The sequence below is a fragment of the Lissotriton helveticus genome, chromosome 7, assembly GCF_964261635.1.
Source record: "Lissotriton helveticus chromosome 7, aLisHel1.1, whole genome shotgun sequence".
In the NCBI taxonomy this organism is placed as follows: Eukaryota; Metazoa; Chordata; class Amphibia; order Caudata; family Salamandridae; genus Lissotriton; species Lissotriton helveticus.
In genome coordinates this window covers 1926998139-1927024057 of record NC_136068.1, presented here as the reverse complement: position 1 = coordinate 1927024057, position 25919 = coordinate 1926998139, and the positions used below count along the sequence as shown (strand labels likewise).

Below are 25919 nucleotides of genomic sequence, written 5' to 3'. Positions count from 1 at the left end.
GCGTGTGTTGGTGCGTGTGTTCGGTTAAGGATTTTGGGGCGACTGTGGGACAGGATCCAGGGCCCCCTTCAATCAGAGATCTGAAGTCAGACCCCAGAAAGCTGCAGATGTAAAGGACTTTGGAGAGCAAAATGCCATGGACTCCGACAGAGCACGTAGATGGATCTAGCAAATGTAAAGAAGGAGAGCAAGTAGCCTTCTAGGCGCTATATTAGCAGTGGGCATGTGTAGACTGGTGGGAGTTTGAGTCTCTTCTGCACAGACTGCTTTGCCAAAGGGTGATTTGTTGTTGGAGAGGTGACTTATGCACACATTGATAGCTCCAGGGCAGCCTTCAGGGAGGGAAAGGCAGCAGGTTGGCAATGTTTTTCTAACACAGCAACATTTAAATAGATGTAAATCAACTACAAATCTTGCAGACTAACAGGTAGATTCATCAAGCATTTTTGCGAGTTCTCAAATTGCGATTGCATTTAAGGAATCGCAATTTGTGATTCCTTATATGCAATGCATGAACCATTTTTGAATTGCGAAATCGCTATTTTTGGCCGCTATTTACCGCGAAGTCTGACTTCGTGGTAAATAGCGAAAACTTAGAAAAATGCACTTTAGTGCCTTTTTCTAAGTTGTATGTTACACACACACATGTCTTTTGGACATGTGTGTGCGCAACATCAGTCAACATTTACATTTCAGGGGTGCTACAGGGTGTCCTTTGGACACCCCTGCACCCTTGAAATCGCATCCTTATTTGCGATTAGCAAATTGCTAATCGCAAATAAGGAATGACTCCCCATTCATTCCTATGGGCCTTTGCTAATCGCAAATAAGGAATGACTCCCCATTCATTCCTATGGGCCTTTGCTAATCACAAATAAGGAATGACTCCCCATGCATTCCTATGGGCCTTTGCTAATCGCAAATAAGGAATGACTCCCCATTCATTCCTATGGGCCTTTGCTAATCGCAAATAAGGAATGACTCCCCATTCATTCCTATGGGCCTTTGCTAATCGCAAATAAGGAATGACTCCCCATTCATTCCTATGGGCCTTTGCTAATCGCAAATAAGGAATGACTCCCCATTCATTCCTATGGGCCTTTGCTAATCACAAATAAGGAATGACTCCCCATGCATTCCTATGGGCCTTTGCTAATCACAAATAAGGAATGACTCCCCATGCATTCCTATGGGCCTTTGCTAATCACAAATAAGGAATGACTCCCCATGCATTCCTATGGGCCTTTGCTAATCACAAATAAGGAATGACTCCCCATTCATTCCTATGGGCCTTTGCTAATCACAAATAAGGAATGACTCCCCATTCATTCCTATGGGCCTTTGCTAATCACAAATAAGGAATCACTCCCCATGCATTCCTATGGGCCTTTGCTAATCACAAATAAGGAATGACTCCCCATGCATTCCTATGGGCCTAAAGGCCCAAAGGCCCATAGGAATGAATGGGGAGTCATTCCTTATTTGCGATTAGCAATTTGCTAATCGCAAATAAGGAAGCTGTAGGAATCGCAAATGAAATTGCGATTTCTACATGAATTCGGTTTTGCAAGTCCTTAATAGCGATTCCTTAATAATCGCTATTAAGGACTCGCAAAACGGGACAATGATGAATCTGGGGGTAAATACACAGCTAGGAAAGACAAGTGAACTGCCGTGGAAAGAAAGATTTTAATAGGATGAAAATAATTTAAGACACCTTACTTGGTGGTAAATATTTGCTGAAACCAATTTCCACAGATTCTTTTTTGTGCGCTGTAGGGTTTTATCAGTAACAGCGTGAATTCTGAGGCCATTTTAATGGGACATTAGCTGTTTGCAAATGACTGTGTGCTTGCACTCAATGCTTAAGCAATATATTTGAAACATTGTGCTTCAAAATGCACCACTACCTAAATACCGCAACCGTACCACTCTCCTGCTGAATGGGCGCGGCACATTTACGCACTTGTTCGTTGTGGAGGCTTGGAATTTTTCAATCCCTATGAATTCAATGGTGTAACAATGATGCCAGCACCCACACTCTGAGAAGTATCCTGGCCCCCCGGGAGCACATTGTTCCTGCCATTGAGCCACATCTGTCAGTACCTGTCTCTGGCAAGCGCTGTCTGCTGCTTGTGCGCGCAGGCACATGACATGTGCCACTATATTTACCATATATGCAGTCAAATTATAGTGTGCACGCCGGGTGCATTTCTTGCCTGCTCCGCATGCATCTGCTCAATAACACACCTCACTACTTCAGACAAGTTCAGCCTGTAAGCTGAAAGAAGCAATGGAAAGCCAGCAACAGGTGACTCCGCCCACACACAGCCACAGTACTCTGGTCAGCAAATGAGACATGAATGAATGAATGAAGCTAGACTTATAACATGCAACTTTGCCCTACGGGCGTCAAGGCGCCTAACCAGACATAGTCCAGGGTCAGAGGGCATGCTTACTGATAGGCCTCGATGAAAAAATGCATTTTTAAGACTTTCTTAAAAAGGGCCATAGAGGGTTGAGTTTTTAGCTCGGAGGGGAGGGCATTCCACAGTTTAGGGGCCATAGAGGAGAAGGCCCTTCCGCCCCATCTGACTCTGCTTGTTCGAGGGACAGATAGAAGGTTCTTAGAGGCAGAACGTAGACTTCTGCTAGGAGTGTAAGGGATCAGGAGGGAGCCAATAACTTCAGATCCTCCGCCAGATAGGGCACTGAAAACCAGGCATAAAATTTTAAAAGAGATCCTGGACTGGATCGGCAGCCAGTGCAAACTCTTCCTGGCGAGAGTGGCTGAGGAGGTATTAGGGACATCCAGGACAAATCTAGCAGCCGCGTTCTGGATAGTCTGGAGGCGTTGGATAAGGCTCTTATTAATGTCTGCATACAGTGCGTTGCAGTAATCCAGCCGTGATGCAACTAAGGCAACCACGGTCTGTTTGCGGGCTTGGGGAGAAAGATAATGGGCGATTTTCCTGAGAATCTTAATGACTCCCCAACAGGTAGACACGGTTCTGTTGACCTGCTGTGTCATGGCCAGTGACGTATCGATAATCACGCCCAGATTGCGGGCTGATTTTACGGGCACAGGACAGGCTCCCAGAGAGGGGGGCCACCAGTCGTTGGACCATATGTCTTGATCTTTGCCAAAGATCAGGACCTCGGTTTTCTCTCCGTTCAGCTTCAGTGAGTTTAGGATCATCCATTCGGAGATTGCCTGCATGCAGTTCCTGAAGATGAACGGGGAGGAACTCACCAAGTGGGAGAGGGACACCATGATCTGGGTGTCATCAGCGTATGACACCACCTCCATCCCGTGCGATCTTACCAGCCTGGTAAGTGGGGCCACGTAGATGTTAAAGAGGGTCGGACTCAAGGCCGACCCCTGTGGGACCCCACATTGCACAGGCTTAGCAGGGGAGAGGAACTCTCCTAGCTTGACCCTCTGTTCTCTTTGGTTGAGGAAAGAGGTCAGGAGGCTCAGTGCTGGGCCCTCCACCCCTATCTCCTTTAGCCGAGCTGTTAAAGTCGAGGGAGACAGGGTGTCAAAGGCTGCGGTCAGGTCGAGTAAGACCAGTAAAGTAGTCTGGCCTCGGTCTATAAAAACAAAATAAATTAAAAAGCCATGAAAGAGGAGGGACCCTCTGGCCTCAGAACTGAAATGTACTACTTTGTATAGGCGCGTGTGCCTGGGCAAAACGGAGAGTGGAAAAAAACATTAAAAGCAAAAATATTTTTTGGTCTCCAAAGCACAGATTTCTATAATAGTCCCTGGCACTTAAGGAAACTACTGTGCAGTGGATGTGCTTCTTATGCAAGGGCATAATGTTGTCATCATAGTGAAGGCAGCCAATGGCTGCAGCCGGCAGACCCGTTGCGTCACGCTTGATAATGTAGTGGGAGAAAAAACAGAACAAGCAACATAAAACCTGAAGAGAAAATGTATGCAACAGCAATTTTTATATTCAATTAAAAAATAACCAGCAGATGGCAGTGTTGTCCAATTCTTCCAATATGCGGAGAGAGTGACGCGAAATCTTCACACAGGCACACTAGTATAACTGCACAAAACAAAGTTATAAAAATCAGTTCAAGGACTTAGGCCCACATAAAATGAAGAGTGAGATGAAACGAATACTCCCAAGTGGCGTCACGACGAAAAGACTAGGAATCTAACACAGCTGTTTCAATCCATGCAGCCTGGGAAAGTAAACAAAAAAAAGTTCCACACAACAGCGGATGGACACAGAAATTGGTTTTGGAAACTGAGAGGAGTCCTCTTTTACGATATATTAAATAAAGATATCTTTAAATGTGAATGGTGCAATACCAGAGACTGAGGGTTGAGAGGGCTGGCTGAAAACCACTCTTTCTAGGAATATTGCAAATATTTCAGTCAATAATAGTTTTATTTCGTCAGCAGGAAGACCCTTAGCTGTATCTGCTCATCCTGGCCCCATGTGAGATGAAAGTCACGCCCTGAGGGCCGCCAAAGTTGTAATGTGGTGGTTTACCCCAATGAAGACTCCACAAGTTGTTCAGGCTGTAACTATATTTATTAACTTTAATTACCCTAAAGATCGCCGAGCCGATCCGCCGTCAGTGCCAGCTTTCGCGCCTCTGATCTCTGTTGCGCGCGCTGCCGCAATATGGCCGCCCGCACGTCACGTCACGGCGTGACGTGCAACGTCTAGAGCGCAACACCACATATCTCCCCTTTTTCCAAACAATGAGTTTGTTAACTTACAGTCCGCTGTTCATGTCAAAGTCTCGATACTTGGCTGGTCTCACCACGGCTCTTCCCCTCCGGGTCAGCCTCACCGGGGTGGACGGAATCTCCCTTTCCTGAGTCTCTACGTCCTCCTCTCCACTTCTGAGCGCAGCCGCACTCTCATCTCGCCTCCTCATGTCTCCTTCCCTCGCAGCTCCCTGGCCGCCGTCGTCAGCTCTCCCTTCACGCGGTTCTCCCCTGCTCTCATCCAACTCTACCTCTGTTTGCTCCGGCTCTACATTTCTCTCCTCTATGTCTTCAAGATCTACTCCACCTTGGCTCCATCTTAGCACTTTGTTGCATCTTGCCATGTGATCCAGAGACCACACGTTGCCATCGCTTAACAGGGCCGCTCTGCTGTACACCTCCTTGACCTGCATGGGCTTACTATATTTGCTGTCCCCCTTTCTTTGTAGCGTGGCCAGCTTTACTCGCACCCACTCGCCTCTTTCCAGTTCTGTCTCCTGCACATTCCTGCGGTTGTTGTAGTGTCTCGAGTATATCGCCTGTGCCTTTTCTAAATTGGCCTGCACCACTGCTGGGGACCACTTTCTTGTTATGGTTTTCTCCTTCCATACACGGTTGTCCCGTGTGAATGGTTCCCGACCCCTCAGAATTTGGAAGGGGCTATATCCTGTTCCTGTGGGGGTGATTCTGTACACCCACACCATGTGGCATATCTCCTTTTCCCAGTCCTTGTTGCTGGTGATGGCTGCTTGCACCGACCCCATCACTACTCTGTTAAATCGCTCCACCAGTCCATTTCCGGCCGGATGGTAAATAGCCGTGTGTTTGGCTAGGATACCATTCCTCTGCATGAAGTCGCTCCATTTGTCTGACCTGAATTGGGGGCCGTTATCGCTCAGGGTGGACTTAGGGATGTCCTCTCTCACAAAGGTGTCTGACAGGAACTTTATGATTGTCTCTGTATCCATCGTCTCATCCACTTTCACCTCAGGCCATTTCGAATATCTATCAATGAGTACGCACACATATTTTTGAACTCCTTGGTCGTCCAGAATCGGGCCCAGGATATCCACCGACAACTCTTCCCACGGATTCTGCGGCGGGTCAAATTTTCCTAGTGCAGGGCGTAAGAGTTTGAGTGTCTTATCTGCTCCTTGGCACTGTGCGCAGTCCCTGACATGTCTCTCGGCTCGTACATCCACCCCAGGCCACCAGTAGTTCTGCTTGGTCCTCAGCTTCATCTTTCCTATCCCCAAGTGACCTTCGTGGAGCATGCTCAGTAACTTGGGGATGATGTTTGCCGGGGGGATGACTTTCTCTCCTCTGTACACGAACTCCCCTTGGTCATCCATTGACAACTCTTCTCTGACCTCATAGTAGGGTTTCAGGTCCTCACTGGTCTGTCTTTTGTCCGGCCAGCCCTTCGTGATGTACGATTTCACTTCCTTTATGGTCTGGTCATCCTCATACGCTTCTTTCCATTCCTGATTTCCGATTACTCTCTCTTGGTTCTCTGTGAGTGCCACCAATTCTTCCGTTCCTGCTTGGTCTTCCTCGCTCCGTTCCATAGCCGCCGCCCTGCTTAAGTAGTCTGCCACTCTGTTCCTGCTGCCTGGGATGTATTCTACATCATATCTGAATTCTAGTAGTTTTAGGGTCATCTTCGAGATCCTGGGCGTGGCGCTGGCGTGTCCGCTGGATGTCAGTACTTTGAGTAAGGGATTGTGATCTGTTTTCAATTGGAACCGTGTGCCCCACAGAAATTGCCTGAACCTCGTCATTGCCCACACGACTGCCAGCATCTCCTTTTCTATGACGCTGTATTTCTTTTCCGTGTCGCTCAGTGTGCGGGATGCAAACCTGAGCGTCTCCATCCTTCCTTGTCCTCGGTCTTGCATCAATACAGCTTCCAACCCTTTGTTGCTGGCATCGGTGGTGAGCACTGTCTTTCCCTGGGGGTCATATTCCTGGAGTGGTACTGCTCCTACCACCTCCCTTTTGATGACGTCAAATTCACCTTGTGCTTCCTCCGTCCAACGGAACTCAGTACTTTCTCTCGTCAGCTGCCTCATGTGATGTGTCTTGGTGGCGAAGTGCTGCACAAACTTACTATAGTATTCTGCCATGCCTAAAAATGACCTGACTTCCTCTTTGTTGGTGGGCGGTGGCGCTTCACAGATTGCCTTTACATTCTCTGTTTTGGGGGTAACTCCTCGCACCCCGATTTTGTGCCCTAGGTAGGTCACCGACTCCATGCCTATCCGGCACTTGGTCCATTCTGCCGTGAGGCCCTTGCCATCCAGGATCTTCAGTACCTTGCCGAGTTTCACATCGTGGTCTAGTTTGTCTCGCCCCATCACCAGGATATCATCCTGAAAATACTGGATGCCATCCATGTCTTTAAACAGTTGGTGCATCAGCTTCTGAAACACCGCAGCCTCCGAGGCCAGTCCGAACGGCGGAACTGATAGCACCCGAATGGGGTGATGAACAATGTTAATTTCCGGCTCTCTGGGTGTAAGGCAATTTGATGGTACGCTGAGGTCAAGTCTATGGTGGAGTACCACTTGATTCCTCTGGTCTTGGCCAGCATTTCTTCAATTCTGGGCAAGGGGAACTTCTCCACCACAATGTTTTTATTTAATTCTCGCAGGTCGACGCACAGCCTGACCTTCCTGCTGGGTTTCATGACTACCACCAGTGGCGCGAGCCACTCCGCGCACGTGATTGGTTCGATGAGCCCCTTTTTTTCTAAATCCTGCAGTTCTTCCTGTACTGCATCTCTCACTGCCAGGGGCACATTTCTGACCTTGTGGGCGACTGGTATGGCTTCTTCCTTTAGGTCTATCTTGTGTGAGAATTTCTCCATCCTTCCCACCGTGCCTCCAAATACCTTGGGGAATTCTTTCTTCCACTTGTCCAGATCTGGCCATACTTCAAGTTCGTGAGTAGTATCTGTTCTCTGCCCCCTGGATCCAGCTTGATGCCCAGATCGCCTTGGTCCAGCCATCCTAACACTGAGGGCCCTCTCTCCGATATGTAAAGCTTGCAGGAAGCGGAACGGCCTCTGAAATCAAACTGTAAGGGTCTGAATCCTGCCATGGGTATGCGGTCCCCGTTGTATGTGACCGGTCGGATATCCAGCTTCTCCAGTTCTGGGCCCAAGTGAGGCACGAAGATTTCATTCCATACCGCTCTCTGGAAGATGGTGTAAGGCGAGCTTGTGTCCGCCACCACGCTTATCGGCACTGCCCCTATCGTCATATCCAGTACCGGTTTTGTCGTTTTTCTGCCATCCACACTCAGCACTTGGTCGTATATGCAAAGGACTGTGACGACGTCTTCGTCTTCCTCTGTGCCTTCCTCTTGCTCCTCACGATCGTGGTCGATCGTGGTTGATGTATTTCACCATGCTTTTGGAGGATTTCCTCCGGCATACCTTCTCATAGTGGCCCATAATGCCGCAGAACGTACATTTGGCGCGGAACTTTGGGCACTTCCTGTTGTGCGCCTCGTGGGACCAGCTCCCACATCTGTAGCACGATTTCTTGTTGCTCCCCATCAGCTTTCCTGGTGGGCCCGGGTTACCTTGCCATTTGCCGGGACTCTTTGATGACGACCCCTTGTACCTGTAGTCTCTGCGGGTTTCCTCCTCGTCGACTTTGTTCACCATGGTGCTGGGCGCCGTCTCCTTCTTCGTCACTTCCGCGCATCTGCGTGCCAACTCTGCTCTTTTGACTATTACCATCACCTCCTTCAGCGTGGTGTCCCCGCTGGCCCACAGCTTGTCCTGTACTGCCGTGCTCGTGGTGTGCATCACCACCTGGTCTTTGATGAACTCGTCCTCCCATGTGTCATATTTCCACGTGGCCGCCAGTTTCTTCAAGGCCGCCACGTATTCCTCTACTGTCTCGCCCGGGCGTTGTTTCCTTTGCTGGAAATTGAACCTGTCTACTGACACGCACACTGCCGGCCTGTAGTGTTCGTTCAGGTCATCAACGGCATGGGCATACATATCATCGTCTGCGCTACCTCTTTGTTTGGGCACCAGGCTTTTGTAAATCCTGAGTCCTTCCGGGCCTAAGTTTAGTAGTAGGATGCGCTTTTTTCTCTTGGGGTTGAACTTTTCCTCATTTTCATCTTCTAAGACTTCTATGAAGTTGTCGATGTACTCCCTCCAATCTTCCCACTTCATGAGTGGTTCTCCTGATTTGGGCAGGAATTGCACTGGCGCCGTTGCGTATCCCGCTTGTGCGCTCATCTTTTCGCTTTTGACCGTGGTTGGTGCACTTCCCTGACTTCTGGGACTGCCTGGTGTACTGTCTGGCTCTTGTTATCCCGCTTGTAACTGGGGGCTTTCTGTGTCGGCCCCCTCCTCCTCTCTTAAGGTAGCCAGCGCGGTCTCCTCTATGTATGCTGGTTCACTGTGCACTTCGGCGCGCTTCCGCCTGTTTCACCTAGATCTCTTCACTCCACCCCCATCGTGGTTGTCTTTCTCACCGGGGTGGGGTTGGGCTCTGCCGCGCTCTTAGGGTATGCTGCCTAGTGTGGTAGCTTGCTTGCCTCTCATCGACTGTGTGCTTCCCTTGGCTGCTTAGCGCTGCTGTCCTGCTCCCTGCTCTGGACTTACAGTTCGCCGGTATGGGTGGTGTCTCCTTCTGTGTATTTTTCCACTTGTTTTTTTTTCAGCATGCAGGGGTCCGGGGTCCCGTCCTCGTCGCCATTGTAATGTGGTGGTTTACCCCAATGAAGACTCCACAAGTTGTTCAGGCTGTAACTATATTTATTAACTTTAGTTACCCTAAAGAGCGCCGAGCCGATCCGCCGTCAGTGCCAGCTTTCGCGCCTCTGATCTCTGTTGCGCGCGCAGCCGCAATATGGCCGCCCGCACGTCACGTCACAGCGTGACGTGCAACGTCTAGAGCGCAACACCACAAAAGTGTGCATCCTACAGAGAGCAGAGGCCATAACTTTTGAGGACTTCTGTGTTTACAAACTTTGCATTGAGTTATAAAGAAAAACAATGCATGGAAAGGTAATACACACCGAGGGGCTTTGGGTCAGCCTCTAGGCATCGACAGAACACACAGATTGAGACATTGTTTTGTAGGCGGTGCTACGATCTGACCGCTGGGCAGCCATTCGGCGGTCATAGTGCCAGTCAGCCTGAGTGACAGCAGGTACCCTCTTTACATCTGAGGCAACGTCACAATGGGAAGGGAGAACCGGACGTCCAAGGAAGCCCCTTCCGCCACTGAGAGCCTCGACTCATAAGCTAGAATGCGGTTCATTGGCAGGACCAGGCCGCAGACACCCCTTGATGGCGAGGGCCCTCCCTTCTTGTAAGACGGGTGCAGTGCCATGATGCTGATACAGCAGACGTCTCAGGAAAGGAGAGCACCTCGCAATTCAGTCAGGTCCACCAGCTGGGCCTTTCCAGGTATCGTGGCCCCAGCATGCTTGTGGCTTCCTCAGCAGTGAAATAGAGGCTGCTTTGTGAAACGGTTTACAGGATTCTGTTTACTCCAGTGCTTAATTTGAGCCGGCGGGTTCCGGTGCTATTCACCGGCACTTAATTGTCAATATAGACACTTATGAAAATCTCAGTCTACCACTTGGTGGCGCTGTTTGTCTAATTTACGGATGAGCACAATCAAAGTAGTTTATTTATTTAATATACATTGAAAATGACTAATACCTGTCGCCCAGGCCATATTTATAGCGTTGGGGCCTGTATTAGTCTCAGTTGTCACTCTTGTGGGAGTGTGATGATTAGAAGTTGGGTTGCCACTGATGTTGGCAGCCCCGGCAGGAGCAATGGGTGGTGGAAGCTGCACTGGCCTCCTGACGAGGGCCCTGGCACTTATCTTTTTACAGGTTAAGCACTGCTTTACTCTTGCAGCAGTTGCAGTATTTCATTCCACCCAGCCTCTAAACCCTTCATGAGACCTGTTTGCTCCTCAGGACAATTCAGCATTTTAAGGAAGTTTGCATCAGGAGGGCAAAATGGCTTTGGAAACGCTGTAGGTACTGGTTCAAGGGCTAGACTGGGTCAGCGATGAAGGCTGCTAGCAGTCCATCAATGAGGGAGACGCTCCACCCCTCTTCCTTCCTCTCACACCACAGGCCTCGGGCACAGCCAGAGCACAGACCTTAAATCTCACTCATTGCGAGTGAGACTCACACATTTGAAGATCAGGTTGAGCTCTCACTTACAGAAGGCTCAATGTCACACATAGGGAGAAAGGCTAGAACATGAACTCCATTCCGTGCTCTGCTGTGCGCAGAGCCGCCCTTTGGAACTGTGGGGGCTTCAGGAAGCCACTTGGCTTCAAGTGGGGGTCCTCCTAAGGACCCCTTCAGTTGATGGGAGACGCTGTCTTGGGTATCACAAAGTGCTGCTCCACTACTTTTGTATGCACGAGAATTCTGTACTACGGTTCTGGGGTTAGTTTACATTACTTTTAATTTAACACTACTTTACTGAACTTTGTTAAAGGTTGTATGACATCACTTCCTGGGCTGTCTATGCTAATTACTTCTCGGTCCTAGGAAATTCACATGTTGAGGGCTCTTGCAGTGGTGGGTGACAGCAGGGTCGGACTGGGACAGAAAATATTTCCTGGCACCAAAATATATGTGCCCCCATTAGTAAGTTAGATAGCTTAAAATGGTGGCTCATGTTTGCACATTGGGGCAGGTTTGGACTTTCAGAGGTACAGGGGGTAAATGCTTTGCAACGTATGGAAGACTCCATGGATCTGAGCTTATTGCAGGCAATGTTTTTTTCTAATATCAGGAAAAACAAGCATTTTGCAATGCAATCGGTCTCGCCTTTGGGACCTTATATGTATGTAGCTAGGCAGCACATTAGCCTGGGTGCTGAAACATCTACTGTTCCTCAACATGGAGGGAAAGTAAGCACTGAACTGCGTGACACGCCAGGTACGAGAACACATGGAGAGAATTATTGCCTTTCAGCGGGAAATGGAATAGTGCAAAGCTCTGTTTTTAATATAAAATCAGGGCCTTCGGTGGTCATATCACTGAAAATACAAGATTTGAAAAAAATATTATTGTCTACGGATGTTCCTGGAAGACACTTTCTATGGACTGTAATCTAGAGAATGCTAAAGTGATTCTGGTATTTTACTGACCTCTGTTGGTCGTATTCTATCAAGACAATTAAATAGAGGCAGTTTAACAGAAAAAAGTCCCTAAGTGGAAGCAGACAAGTCCTAGGGCTGAACTCCAAAGCCCACAAAATACATACATTATAAGTATATACTAAAGTCTATATAAGAGGTCTCGAATGCTCAACCTAAAAACGACCCAGCAGACCATAAACAGGCCCAGGAACAGCCAAAGCCCACCCACACACTATCCTGTTGGAACAGCCCCTTGGGCACTGCCCCATTGCCTATTATGCAGAGCCACTGGAATTATGCCGCAGGAGAGGGACAAATTATATGGCAGGTTTGAATAAATGATGTATCAAGAAATGAAAAATTGTGATGAGTAATACCGCACATTTTTTAATAGTATTACTTCATCATTTTGTACCTTGTGCACTTGTTAGCACTGTTTGTGCATCGGGTGCACCTCATTAGTACCAGTTTAATATCCAAATATAGCGATAAGCTACAGAAAAGTGACCATTCAACCTTTGCACAAGGCCTTCTACTGTGAGATAACACGTGCTGCTGCGTTTTAAAGTAACGTTTGAACCGTTTGGGCTTGAAACACATTTTGTTTTCAAATCTGCCGATTATTGAACAGATGATGAATTATGAGGCAAATCTATAATTATGCAAAAATAGCCGCAGATGCACAATCGCATAATTCCAGTGGCCCTGCCTGTAAGCCAGTGCAAAAGAAACAATGGACAGAATGTTGGACAATTCAAACATTCACCCCCAGTCACAAGGATCTGGGTTTAATCCATCATTCTTTTGCTCACCACACCACCCCAGTTTAGACCCAGCCATATGCAAATCAGTCTTGACCCTGTTCCTTATGGGAAGAGCCAAGCCCAAACTACCAAGCCAAGTCCTCCCTGGATCGTAAACAAGCATCCTGGGATCGGTTTCAGGGCATCACCCTTCATCAGCCAGGCTAGCTTGAATCCATTGGTGTAGTGAGCACGGAACCCACGTCTAGGCATACCCTTCCAACTTAGGGCGACGTATGCAAAAGAAACAATTAATGGACGGAATGCCTAGACGTGTGGAGAAGTGTGGCTCAATGGTTAGAGCGGCAGACCCTGATGCAGAGGTCTAGCCCGGGACCAGGGTTCAATTCCCCGCCTCTGCGGGTCTCAGGCTCAAAAATTCCACGGACCTGATAATTCTCGCCTCGGTGCCTATTCTAATCATGGAGTCCCACTCTGCAACTCTGGGCAATAGCTTGCTTAATCTCCACAACGGCCCCCACACCGCTAAGGATGCCTGGCCTCCACCTTGGGGGTGCCCAGGAGTGGACACCTCACAGGGAAAGCCAGGATGGGTTCCACAGCGGTATTCGTACAAGCGCCTTGAAACCCTTGCGGGTGAGTAGTGCGCTATACAAGTATCAATTTACATTTACATTTAATGCTGGACAGTGCAAACATTCACCCTCACTCACAAAGATCTGGGTTTAGTCCATCTTTTGCTCGCCACACCACCCCAGTTTGGACCCAGCGTTATGCAAATCAATCTTGGCCCTGTTCCTTGTGGGAACAGTCCAGGCCTCTCATTAGGAGGAGAGCAAACTGCAGGAGCAGCAGCTGCGTGGTAAGGGAGTCACTGGGCGCTGGAATCCAGCTGAGGTGGCACCTGGGGTGGGGGCACATGTGATACAAATGATGTGGGGATGGGGGTAAGACGAACAGGGGTACCCTCCTCTATATATCAGATTTAAAGCAAAAAGATCAACTAAAATCACCAAACAGTAAGTGTGAAATCAAACTAAGAACATAACGCCAAACGGTTTTCATTTGTGCAAAATGTTGCCTTCCTGTGCGGGATGTCTGTAAGATACCTCTAGCCGCACTCTGTGGGTCATCGCTTCCCATTATCTTAGGACCCGATTCACAGAACTAACGTAAGACAAAATCCTAAACTTACTACTTTTGGTATTCACAGAAGGCATTTATTAGTAGTAAAGTTAGGATTTTGTCTTAAGTTTGACTTAAGACAAACTTAAGACAGACTAGAGACAGACTTAAGTTAGGAATTTGTCTTAAGTTTGTCTTAAGGGTATCTTAAGTCTGTCTTAAGTCCGTCTTAAGTATGTCTTAAGTATGTCCTAAGTATGTCCTAAGTATGTCTTAAGTATGTCTTAAGTCTGTCTTAAGTCTGTCTTAAGTATGTCTTAAGTCGGTGTGAGCCGGCGTCCCGAAGTGCCCCGGCGGCCGCCACCCTCCCCCCCCTGCACACTCCTCGACCATTACCTCCGGGACTGCTACACCGGAGCCAGAGCGCCATTACCGAGACCGGACTCGGACCGCCAGCATTGACAGGGGAAACCCCGCCCTTCTCTCTCCCGCAGGGACCAACCCGAGCACCTGGTCCGGAGGAACCTTATCGCGCTGACCCCGGAAGTCCCGCCCCCAAGGCAGCGCCAGCACAGGATAAAAACGAGGAACATGCAGAACCCATTGTCGGAGTTTCGTGGCAGGACCCTCTGGCTGGAGACGGAGACGGAGAAGGAAAGCAGGAGTACGACGAAGACGTGTGGACGGAGGAGTGGTGGAATCCAACGGAGGTGGCTGGAGAGCGGCCGTAACTCAGCGGAGAGTTACGGCGGACCGCGTGAGTGCCTTTTGCCTTCCTATTCCCTACTCATTAGGAGTCCCTGTGTAGTCCCTGTATAAAACCCCTTCTCCATAGTCTCACCACCCCTGCACTGTATAAATACTGTAGAGCACCTCACAAGAGCCCCCCCCTCTCTCACGTCCCTCCTTGGCACCCTCCCTATCTTCCTACCCTGTAGTCCCTTTCCCGGTACCCTCCTTTCCTCACAGCCTGTTTCTGCCCCCCCCCTCGCACTATCCGGGTGACGGTGAGCGGTAACCACTGCGTAGAGTTCTGGATAGGACTAACGGTCCCTTATCTTTTGTTTCCTCTCTCTCACTGCCCTCCGTGGACCTTCCCTGACATCGGAGCCTACCCTGGAGAGTCCCAAGACCCCGTCCTGCAGTGAGGAACCGGACCAGAGATCATCGCCTGGAGCCTCCCGTCCTCTCGCTTGTGGCCTTCCTTGTTGTTCCACGCTAATAAATATCCGCTATTGCTCACTACCTACGACCTCCTCGCCTGATTTACCGGCCCGCTACACCCACACCCCCACATCTGGTGTCAGAAGTGGGATCTGCCGGTAGCATGGAGGCCGTGGTCAAGAAGATGGCGGAGTCCCAGGAACAGTTCGGTAAATTGATGGAACAGTTCCTAAAAACCGCAGAAGACGATAGAGGACAGCTGCATGACGTCCTGAAGGGCCAGGGGCTGGCCCACGAGCAAACCATGGGGAAGCTAACGGATGCCCTGGGGCAACAACGGCCGGTGACCTCTCTCCCCTCTGTAGTCCTACAAAAGTACGTCCCAGGGGAGGATCCGGACTACTTTTTCACCAATTTCGAGAGAATAGCCCAAGCAGCCAACTGGCCGGTGGACCGTTGGGGCCAATACCTGGGGCCGCTCCTCACAGGCGACCTACAAGCGGCATATCAACAGGCCAACATACAAGGCAACACCCCTTATCCTGACATTAAGAGGTGCATCTTAGAACGCCTTGGCATCGACGATGACACTTATAGGGTAAAACTACGCCAAGCCAGAGAGAAACCACAAGAGAACCCGAGGGCCCTTTCATTCCGGATTCGGGACCTCGCGAATCGGTGGCTACGGCCTGAGACGTCCACCAAAGAGAACATCATGGAGAAGATATACCTGGAGCAGTTTCTTACCTCCTTACACCCGGCCACTCAACGCTGGGTGAGACAGCACTCCCGGCTCACCCTGGAGACAGCCATAGAGATCGCGTCTGCCTATAGCCGGGCCCAAGAGCTCCAGCGGGGGAAGGAGGAACACCCCCACAGGCCAACGTCGGCTCTAGCCTCTCGCCCTAACAGGCCACCAGCTGTCCGACGCCCGGAACCAACCCCCCTTTTTCCTCCCCCGGTTGTGTTTCGAACCCCTACTCCTGGACCCCAGTGCTATTCATGCGGAGGGTTCGGCCACATTGCCCGAATGTGTCCACAGAAGGAGGAGCCGATGGAGGTCGGCTTTGCGAGGAACTATCTGTGCAACCCTCCTGGGTGTTCTCCCCCACCGTTCCACTGTCCTGTGTCAATCGACGGTAAAAACCTCATGGCCCTTGCCGACTCCGGTTGCCGTCAGAGCGTTGTTAGACCACAGGACCTCGCACACCCGGTCACTGGTCCGACCGGCCTCGTAGCCATTCAATGTGTCCATGGCGACACCAAACAGTATCCCACGACGCAGGTGCGAGTACAACACTCCAAAGACCCCGGCTCCTGTCTCACTGTTGGACTAGTACCCGCCCTTCCTGAACAGGCCATTCTCGGGAGTGATTATCCGGGACTGCCTACTCTCTTACATGACACCTCTGATTCCCTGGCTCAGTGGTGGAAGGAGGCACCGTATCCGGGACAACCCGACCTGACGACGTCCTCCAAACCTTACAAACCTAAAAGCCAGAAAAGAAGAGAGAAGAAGGAATACGTCGGCGCTTATCCCGCTATTGTGGAAGAACACCCGTGGCAGACCGACCGGGAATTCAGGGCGGCCCAGCAGGAAGACCCTCTCCTGCAGGAGGCCTGGGGAAGAGCCCTGGATCACGAGGACCCCTTGCAAGTAGGTCCTTACTTCTATAAGAAAAATGGGCTCCTGTACAGAAAAGGGGGAATCCAACAAAACGCCCAACTAATTATCCCCGGTCCCTTTCAAGACAAAGTTCTTTTCCTGGCACACAGTCATCTTCTAGGGGGCCACTTCGGGGACGAGAAGACCAGCCAAGCAGTCCTGGAGAAATTTTATTGGCCAGGCGTATACCAAAGAGTCAAAACCTACTGCCGGGAATGCGTAGTATGCCAAAAAAACAGCCGTCACAAACCTCCCCGTGTTCCCTTGCAACCCCTCCCTCTCATAGATGTCCCCTTTAGCCGTATAGGGATGGATATTATCGGGCCCCTCCTGCCCTCCCGTAGCGGGTGTCGCTATGCATTGGTCATAGTCGACTATGCCACCCGCTTTCCGGAAGCCATTCCCCTGCGTCAGCCCACTACCCAGACGATAGCCAAGGCCCTGATCTCCTTATTTTCTCGGGTTGGGTTTCCCCGGGAAATACTGACCGACCAGGGCACTCCTTTTGTTTCAGCTCTCATGAAACGTGTCTGTTCAGAGCTTGGGATCAAACAGATTAGAACGTCTGCGTATCATCCGCAAACGGACGGGTTGGTGGAGCGTTATAACGCCACCCTGAAGCAGACGCTGAAGAAACTTCTGGGCCTAGAAGCAAAAAGATGGGAAGACATGCTTCCCTTGGCCTTATTCGCTATCCGCTGCAAAACGCAAAGTAGCACCGGATACTCCCCATTCGAACTGCTGTATGGGCGTCCTCCCCGCACCCTGCTAGACATGGCACGGGAGGCATGGGAAGACGAACCGGATCGCACTCGTCCGCTTCCCGAATATCTGGAGAATCTGAAAACTCACCTGTCCATGATCCGTGACATTGTCCGACAAAACCTAGCGACCGCCCAAGACAGCCAAAAGAGGCAATACGACAAAGGCACACGCAATCGCGTCTTCGCTGTCCAGGACTTAGTCCTCCTCATGATGCCCTCATCCGACCAGAAGCTTCTGGGACAGTGGCAAGGTCCCTACACCATCCTCAGACAAGTGACCCCCGTCACTTACGAGGTGGAATTAGACCCCACACGAGGCACTTCCCAGATTTTTCACGTAAATTTATTGAAGAAATGGGAAGGGCCCCGACCGGTGCTGTCCGGAACCAGTAAAAGGCCCCCTTTCTCTTTCGACCCCTGTCTTGACCCCGACCTAAACCCTGTGCAGATCCAAGAACTGCAACAAACCCTAGCGTCCCTGCAAAAAGTCTTCTCCTCTTCCCCGGGTCGAACCAAGGTCACTGAGCATAAGATAGAAACAGAACCAGGGAAAGTGGTCCGACTGAGACCCTACCGGGTACCAGAGGCCCGCCGGACGGTTATCCGTCAGGAGATAGAAGCCATGCAACAGATGGGGATCATCGAACCCTCAACCAGCGAATGGAACTCCCCTATAGTTCTGGTGCCAAAGCCTGACGGGTCGGTCCGTTTTTGCATAGATTTCCGGGAGGTCAACAAGGTGTCCAGCTTTGACACCTACCCCTTGCCCCGGGTGGACGAAATGATCGAGCGGATAGGGAAGGCGAAGTTTATATCTACCCTTGACCTCTGCAAAGGGTACTGGCAGATACCCCTAAGGGAACAAGACAAAAAGAAGACTGCCTTTTCAACCCCTGAGGGCTTATACCAGTTCATAGTCATGCCCTTTGGCCTTCATGGCGCCCCAGCCACCTTCCAACGCGCCATGAACCAGGTCCTGCGACCTCATGCCCAATACGCAGGCGCCTATTTAGACGACATCATTATCTTTAGCGACAGCTGGCCCCAACACTTGAGGCATCTGTCCAGCGTCGTCTCCTCCTTGGGCTCATTTGGTTTTGCCATCAATCCCGCCAAAACCACCTTAGCGGCGAAAACGGTCAAATACCTGGGGTATCTCCTGGGGGATGGCATGATAAGACCCCAAGAAAGCAAAACCGTGGCCATCCGGTCCCTTCCTTTTCCCCACACAAAAAAGGACCTTCGAGCCTTTTTAGGGCTTCTCGGGTATTACAGGCGGTTTGTACCCAATTTCTCCCAGAGAGCTGCAGTCCTCACGGACCTCCTGAAGAAAACAAACCGTACAGACGAGGAGCTACGGAACCCCTCTCCCGAAGCATGGCATGCCTTTACGGACCTGAAAGACGCCTTGACTTCCAGTCCTGTCCTAATACCCCCTGACTATTCCTTGCCTTTTATCCTTCAAACGGATGCTTCCGATCAGGGGTTGGGGGCCGTGCTCTCTCAGAAGGACTCTCTCGGCAACGAACGACCCATTCTCTACGTGAGCCGCAAACTGTTTCCAAGAGAAAAACAATACGCGGTAGTAGAGAAGGAGGCCTTGGCCATTAAGTGGGCCGTGGACAATCTGAGGTACTACCTCGAGGGCAGAGACTTCGTCCTCTATACAGACCACGCCCCCCTGGAGTGGATGGCCCGAAACAAAGGACAGAACGACAGGGTCCTACGCTGGTTCTTGTCCCTACAGCCCTTTCACTTTCAAACAAGGCACCGGAAAGGCTCAGAGCAGGGTAATGCTGATTTCCTTTCCCGGTACCCCCTGACTCGACCCCGTACAGGAAGGACAGCTAGGGGAAGGGGATGTGAGCCGGCGTCCCGAAGTGCCCCGGCGGCCGCCACCCTCCCCCCCTGCACACTCCTCGACCATTACCCCCGGGACTGCTACACCGGAGCCAGAGCGCCATTACCGAGACCGGACTCGGACCGCCAGCATTGACAGGGGAAACCCCGCCCTTCTCTCTCCCGCAGGGACCAACCCGAGCACCTGGTCCGGAGGAACCTTATCGCGCTGACCCCGGAAGTCCCGCCCCCAAGGCAGCGCCAGCACAGGATAAAAACGAGGAACATGCAGAACCCATTGTCGGAGTTTCGTGGCAGGACCCTCTGGCTGGAGACGGAGACGGAGAAGGAAAGCAGGAGTACGACGAAGACGTGTGGACGGAGGAGTGGTGGAATCCAACGGAGGTGGCTGGAGAGCGGCCGTAACTCAGCAGAGAGTTACGGCGGACCGCGTGAGTGCCTTTTGCCTTCCTATTCCCTACTCATTAGGAGTCCCTGTGTAGTCCCTGTATAAAACCCCTTCTCCATAGTCTCACCACCCCTGCACTGTATAAATACTGTAGAGCACCTCACAAGAGCCCCCCCCTCTCTCACGTCCCTCCTTGGCACCCTCCCTATCTTCCTACCCTGTAGTGCCTTTCCCGGTACCCTCTTTTCCTCACAGCCTGTTTCTGCCCCCCCCCCTCGCACTATCCGGGTGACGGTGAGCGGTAACCACTGCGTAGAGTTCTGGATAGGACTAACGGTCCCTTATCTTTTGTTTCCTCTCTCTCACTGCCCTCCGTGGACCTTCCCTGACATCGGAGCCTACCCTGGAGAGTCCCAAGACCCCGTCCTGCAGTGAGGAACCGGACCAGAGATCATCGCCTGGAGCCTCCCGTCCTCTCGCTTGTGGCCTTCCTTGTTGTTCCACGCTAATAAATATCCGCTATTGCTCACTACCTACGACCTCCTCGCCTGATTTACCGGCCCACTACACCCACACCCCCACAGTCGGTCTTAAGTCAGCGATGGGTGTTCCCCTTGAAGACAGACACACAGGGCCTGAATGACGACATTCCCTCGACCGTCTTAAGTCGATAATATCTAGAGTAATAGTCATTTTTTCCTCTAACAACATACACATTCTGGTTTCTTCAGAACGATTGGCCCTTTCTAGTACTCGCATCTAGTGATGGTGATATCACATAGATTGAGCTGTAATAATATCTCTTCATCATCATGGAATGGATGTCATGGGTTGACCATATGTCCCACTATAACTCACCTCAACCTTTCCACCTCCAAACCTCCTACTAACAGTCTAATATGGATGGCATATATTGACGGAAAGCCTACAGACTGTTCTAAAGATAAATTAAAGCCTGTTTTAATAAAGACTATGCGCCCATTTATTCAAAACAACTCATGTCAGAGACGTGCTTTTTTTTCTCTGTACCTGCCCTTTTTACCTGGCTCAGTTCTGTAAAAAACATAATATACCTTTTAGAAATCATCAAGGTGATGGAATAAAACTACCTCACAATGTCTGCTGTGCCATTTATTTAAGAATATACATATCTTCATTAACTTTTCAATGAAAAGGGAATTGAATAGCCTAACTATGTAATTTGGGTCTGTTCCCATTACCGTAGGACCGGTGCATGCGCGCCTCAAGACCCAGCACCAGGGTAAAGACTACAGCGGTCGTATGACGAGGTTAGGACAGGACGATACCCTCGCCTTCAGACAGTCTCTGTGTTTTGGAGGGCGCGAACCCTCTCAGGGGGAATAAACAAAATTCTAGCTAGCGCGTCAAATAATTTTCAATTCTATTAAGGACACGGAGGCGATTGGCTGCTCTATTTTGCAGTAAAAGGAAAGGTAAACATAACCCGAAGCCTCCGTCTCCTGCCATAGAATCGAGTAAGTGAGCTACACGGGTAATATTGTCCTCGCTAACATTGAAAAGCGTACTGAGTACGGGCGATCTTGTCATGGCACGCCCCGTCCCGGTCATACGGCAGCAGATTGTTTTTCAAAAAACAATGGTGTTTGCCACGACAGGTGATTACGACGGCCTGGCTCTTTAAATAAATGTACACGCCATCCTACCAGTCGACTGTTGGTAAGGGAACGGGTACGATCGAAGAGGGCATTACTCCTTGATGAAGTACTTTCTGGACTTTTTTAATACAACCTCCCCTCCGGCGGAAGACACTGGTGTCTGCAGCATACGGAAGTGGGATATCTTTCCTTCTACAAGGAAGTGAAAGTATGCAGTAAGACATGCATGGGAATAGTTGCTAACTGGTGTAAAAATAATCTTCTAAAAACTGTTATTTTTCCAAAACTCTAAAAGGTCCAGAGTTTTTGAGTATGTTTCCTCCGCCTCTATAAAAACCTCTGTGAAAACAGATATTGCTCTGGAATCCTTAGACCTTCAATGCTCATTTATTATGAAATCTTTCAGTGTGTGACTACAGGCGGGGCCCCCCTCAGCAGACCATGATGCTAAGAGCTACAAAATTAGAGGTAAAGCTGCCCGGGACCCTTTGTCTTAAGCATCTGCTTATTGTTTCACGTGTGTCTTTTGTCACCTCTGTGAGCCTGCCTTTTTTATCTTCCAAGTGTGCCACAATGGCTATATGTTTATGCAAATGAATGTATTTGTATTTTTATGTGCTCTTAATTAGCCTCTAACATTATTTTTATCAGACCATATATTAGTTATTTGGATGAAAATTCATCAGAACACATCCACTTCACATTTGCCTTATATTTTCTAGATGGGCACAATAAGATGTCTGTTTTTGTGTCCTAAATTCAAAGGCGTATAAATCAGATGCCTTAATCTCACAGAGCTAGGCCCTCTCTAGTTTAATTGTTTTGTTCCTTAAATACCTCCCCTAGCCCTCACTTATTGATAGGGCAGGGGTTTAAGTTCACAACCCTGACGAATGACCAAGACCTTTAAGGCTGTTAAGAGGGGCAGAAACATGTTGGTAAAAGATATGGGGAGGCAAGGATCCTAATATCCATGGCTATACCCCTACTTTACCTATGGTAATTTATTTTATCTATACCCAGGATACAACACCAATAAAAGGATACTTAGTGATATACCCTGAGGTAATTTTAGTTAGTAACTGGACTATTGTTATCCGGAAAAGAGAAGAATAAGAACTCCCTCGGGACAGCATGACCTGGGGTCGAGTCTGCCCTGGTCGTATCGTCCTACCAGGGTGGGACGAGGTGGGCTTTGTTGAAGCATGTCACATTACGTGAGTGAGCCCGCCTTGTCCAATTTTTGGAATTGCCATTCTTAATAAGAGACACAGAAACATAATATTGTTTTGTGCTTAAAGTAATAAAGAGCACACCCACACATCCACACCTGGGGGTTTTCTTATGTGGTTGTCTCTCAGCCTCTGGTTTTTCTCCCTTTGTGTTCTATATACTGCCTTTAACTCATCCTGCTAGTGACGTTTTGTCACAAGTACGGCTTTTCGACAGCAACCATGGCACCCATTTTCAGCACGTGGGACAGCGAAGTCACCACTGCACCCGGACTGCTTGGCAAGGGAAAATTGTTCTGATTGTCGAGGCTTGGTCTCAGGACCTGCAAGACCTTAACCCCTTCACCTCAGGGCTAATTCCCCCGCAAAGCGGGGGTAGAAGCGCCGCGTGTGGTGCCGCGGTGCTTGTGACGAGCTCGACTCGTCACGCTGCATGGTGACACTGTGCTCATGACGAGCTGAGCTCGTTATGACCACGCCCGTTTCTTCAGAATGCTCAGCACAGCAGGGGAATTATCCCCGCGTGTGAGCGCCGCGGTGGTCATGACGAGCTCAGCTCGTCATGAGCACCGAAGGTGTTAACTCTTAGAGGGTTCCAATGAACTCACCCCGCAAGTGTCCGAGTGCCACCTAGTGATTTCTCTTTTGACTGCAACGGTAAAGTCTGACACTCTGCAAAGTACTGATATAATTTTCACTCAAACTCCGGTTACACAAAATGTATTGACTTCGTTTTGGTGTCTATATGTATATAAAAATAAGCTCTATTTTTATAAATTGGTGTCAGATTTATTTTGAGTCATGTAAATTACTTATCGTCCATATTGGTGCTCTGAAATGTTTAACCCGTGTTCCTCTAAGTAAGCGTGGCTGGTCTTTGCCACCCTACGAGGACTGAGCTAAGGAATACCAGTCTGAATCCAGATCCACTTTTGGGGATTCTGTTAATATTATGTGTTAAGGCCTCCCAGCCGTACCACATAATATTTCCACCTTGCTACACAGGGCAAAAGTCAACCTAGTCAAGAGCGTGGCATGGAAGGGGCATTGATTCGGTGCCAAGCTGCATGTCCTGTGCACAGCTTGCCTGCACTGGACTGGCACTACCATGAAGGCCTGTCTCCTGGCGTGTGTTGGCTGTGTAGCTGCACCCGGCAGACGTGGCAGACGTGGCTGAGTGGCTCACGGCACTACCAGCCCGTGTGAGCTGGAACAGCCTCCCGGCTCAGCCTGAACCCTTTATACACAAATGCCCTAGAGGTTCGTCCTATATCACAGGTGAAGTCTGAGTGGCTTGAAGATGTCTTTAGAGCCTTATTCCTGTCTGTATTGAGTTGTTGTAAAGAGCCACTGGACGAGAGATTGAAGCCAGGGGGACAGAAGGACATGGGCGGGTTGTGGTTACATCCGCTATAGGAGCTGTGATTGGGAAGGGGGGTTGGGGGACACTTCAGACGTCCCAGAGCCTCTTCAGTTCCACCTTGTCATGCACACCCTCTTCCTCTCACCTTTCCTGCTTTTATTCTTTGCTTCCTGCCTCGGATGTATGTCAGTACAACGCGATCTTTTAGATTGCGGTACTTGACAACGCTGCCATTACAACGCAAGTCGTTACAACGACTTGCGTTGCACCAGTCCACGTAACAGTAGGGAAGGTGTTGGAATATAAAATTACAATATTCCTTAACCAACAGCGCCATCCAGCGCAAGTCGTAGTAACGACTTGCGTTGTAATGGCAGCGTTGTTAAGGTAGTGCGGTGTAAACACTGCGTTGTAAACGATGTTCCCCGTCTGCGTCCTGCACAGTGACCTCCGGAAGTAAACAAATCACCTCTCACCATGACTGTGATGGGTTCCCAATCATCACTTGAGGCCTGGACTCTGGTGCTGTTGGCTCAGTTCAAACTCCTTGTGGTCTCCAGACGTGTCAGTGTCAGACCAGCTTGTTCCCCTAGTGCCTGACGACGTTTCAGAATGTTTCTATGAGTTATTTCACATACAATACAGAACCTTTGCTTTTAAAACACTACAGAGGGTCTAATTGAAGGTCCCTTGGTTGCCCAGAGAGTTACTGATATGGTTGACTTTCCTAAACCAAGCATTGATTGTTCCTTTCTCCTTCTGCAGAAGCTTCGGAGGATGCCTGCCATCTGTAAATAAAGATGGATGTTGCAGCGGCCAATGCTTGTGTCCCGCCTCAGTGTCATTCTTTTACGCGGCAGGCGACAGAGGGACCCTCACCGGATTACACCAACATGGGACCATCCTGTTCACTTGTAAAGAACCACAATAAACTTCTCCTTACGTACATCACTCTGTTGTGGAACTTTCAAGCACTGTGGTCAAAACTGTGAAACATGTGCAAGGAACAAGTGAATACATGGGGGACCTGTTCTGATCCCACTCCAGCTGCACAGCCATGTCTGCTGCCAAATGGATGTATGCCATCACAATGCATGCTTTTTCCATGCATGCCTTTACAACGCTGGTATTACAACGCAAGTCGTTACAACGACTTGCGTTGGGGGGCGCTGGATAGTGAATCGTTTAATTTACTATTCCAACTCCAGTCCCCGTGGATAGTAGGGAAGGTTTTGGATAGTAAATTAAACTATTCCCTATCCTACAGCGCCCTCCACCGCAAGTCGTTGTAACGACTTGCGCTGTAATACCTGTGTTGTAAAGGTACTGCGTGGTAAAAGTTTCGTTGTAAAGGTTGTTTCCCCTGCCAAATGAGTCCAATCAACCAATTCTCTGTTGCTCTTCTTTTTATCCTTATTTTATACTCCATTCTCTCTTGCTTTATCCCTTTCTCATCAATTTATTACACCCATTTTCATTTTTCATTCAAAAAAATCCTTAGACAGGAGATGTTTCCATCGGACACAACTTTATTTTAAAATTCACCCAATGCATTTCGGTATAAAACCTTTGTCAGGGGTGTCTATAAAATATTATTTAATACGACCATTAGTTTAACCATACTACAATGATTGCAAAGCACAAACGTATAGCTTATGGTACATTTATAAAGAAAACGGTCTCTCGGGAATATAATGTGTGAGGCACCTACTTAACAATGTCTACTACCATTATTTGCCATTAATCAACGCTTGGTTTATTGGACTCGTTTGGCAGCAGATATGGCTGTGCAGCTGGAGTGGGATCGTAACAGGTCCCCCATGTATTCACTTGATATCGTTAGCGCAAGAGGGCGGAGCGCGTTTCCAGCGTGCACGCCAGTATACGTCTGAAGCAGTTAAACATGGAATATAAGAGGAGTAACCTGAGTGCACCTCACCACCCCTAATGTACAATGAACAAGTGAGGCAGCATTGGCAGGGTGAACCGTGGTGATGGGTGATGGACCGTATGGCAGCCGGCACCTCGCTGCTGCGGGCACTCACAGGTGAAGAGCGGGTGCACAAGGGTCCC

At 49.5% G+C, this 25919-nt stretch overlaps 1 long non-coding RNA gene across 1 annotated transcript in view; it reads left to right on the top strand.

The window, feature by feature from the left end:
• The window catches only part of LOC144767883 (uncharacterized), a 99333-nt gene extending 74541 nt beyond the window's left edge, over positions 1–24792 (top strand). Inside the window, exon 4 of the long non-coding RNA XR_013598372.1 lies at positions 24612–24792. This is a non-coding gene — a long non-coding RNA (uncharacterized LOC144767883). The remainder of the gene's footprint in view (positions 1–24611) is intronic.
• Positions 24793–25919: the final 1127 nt, after the last annotated feature.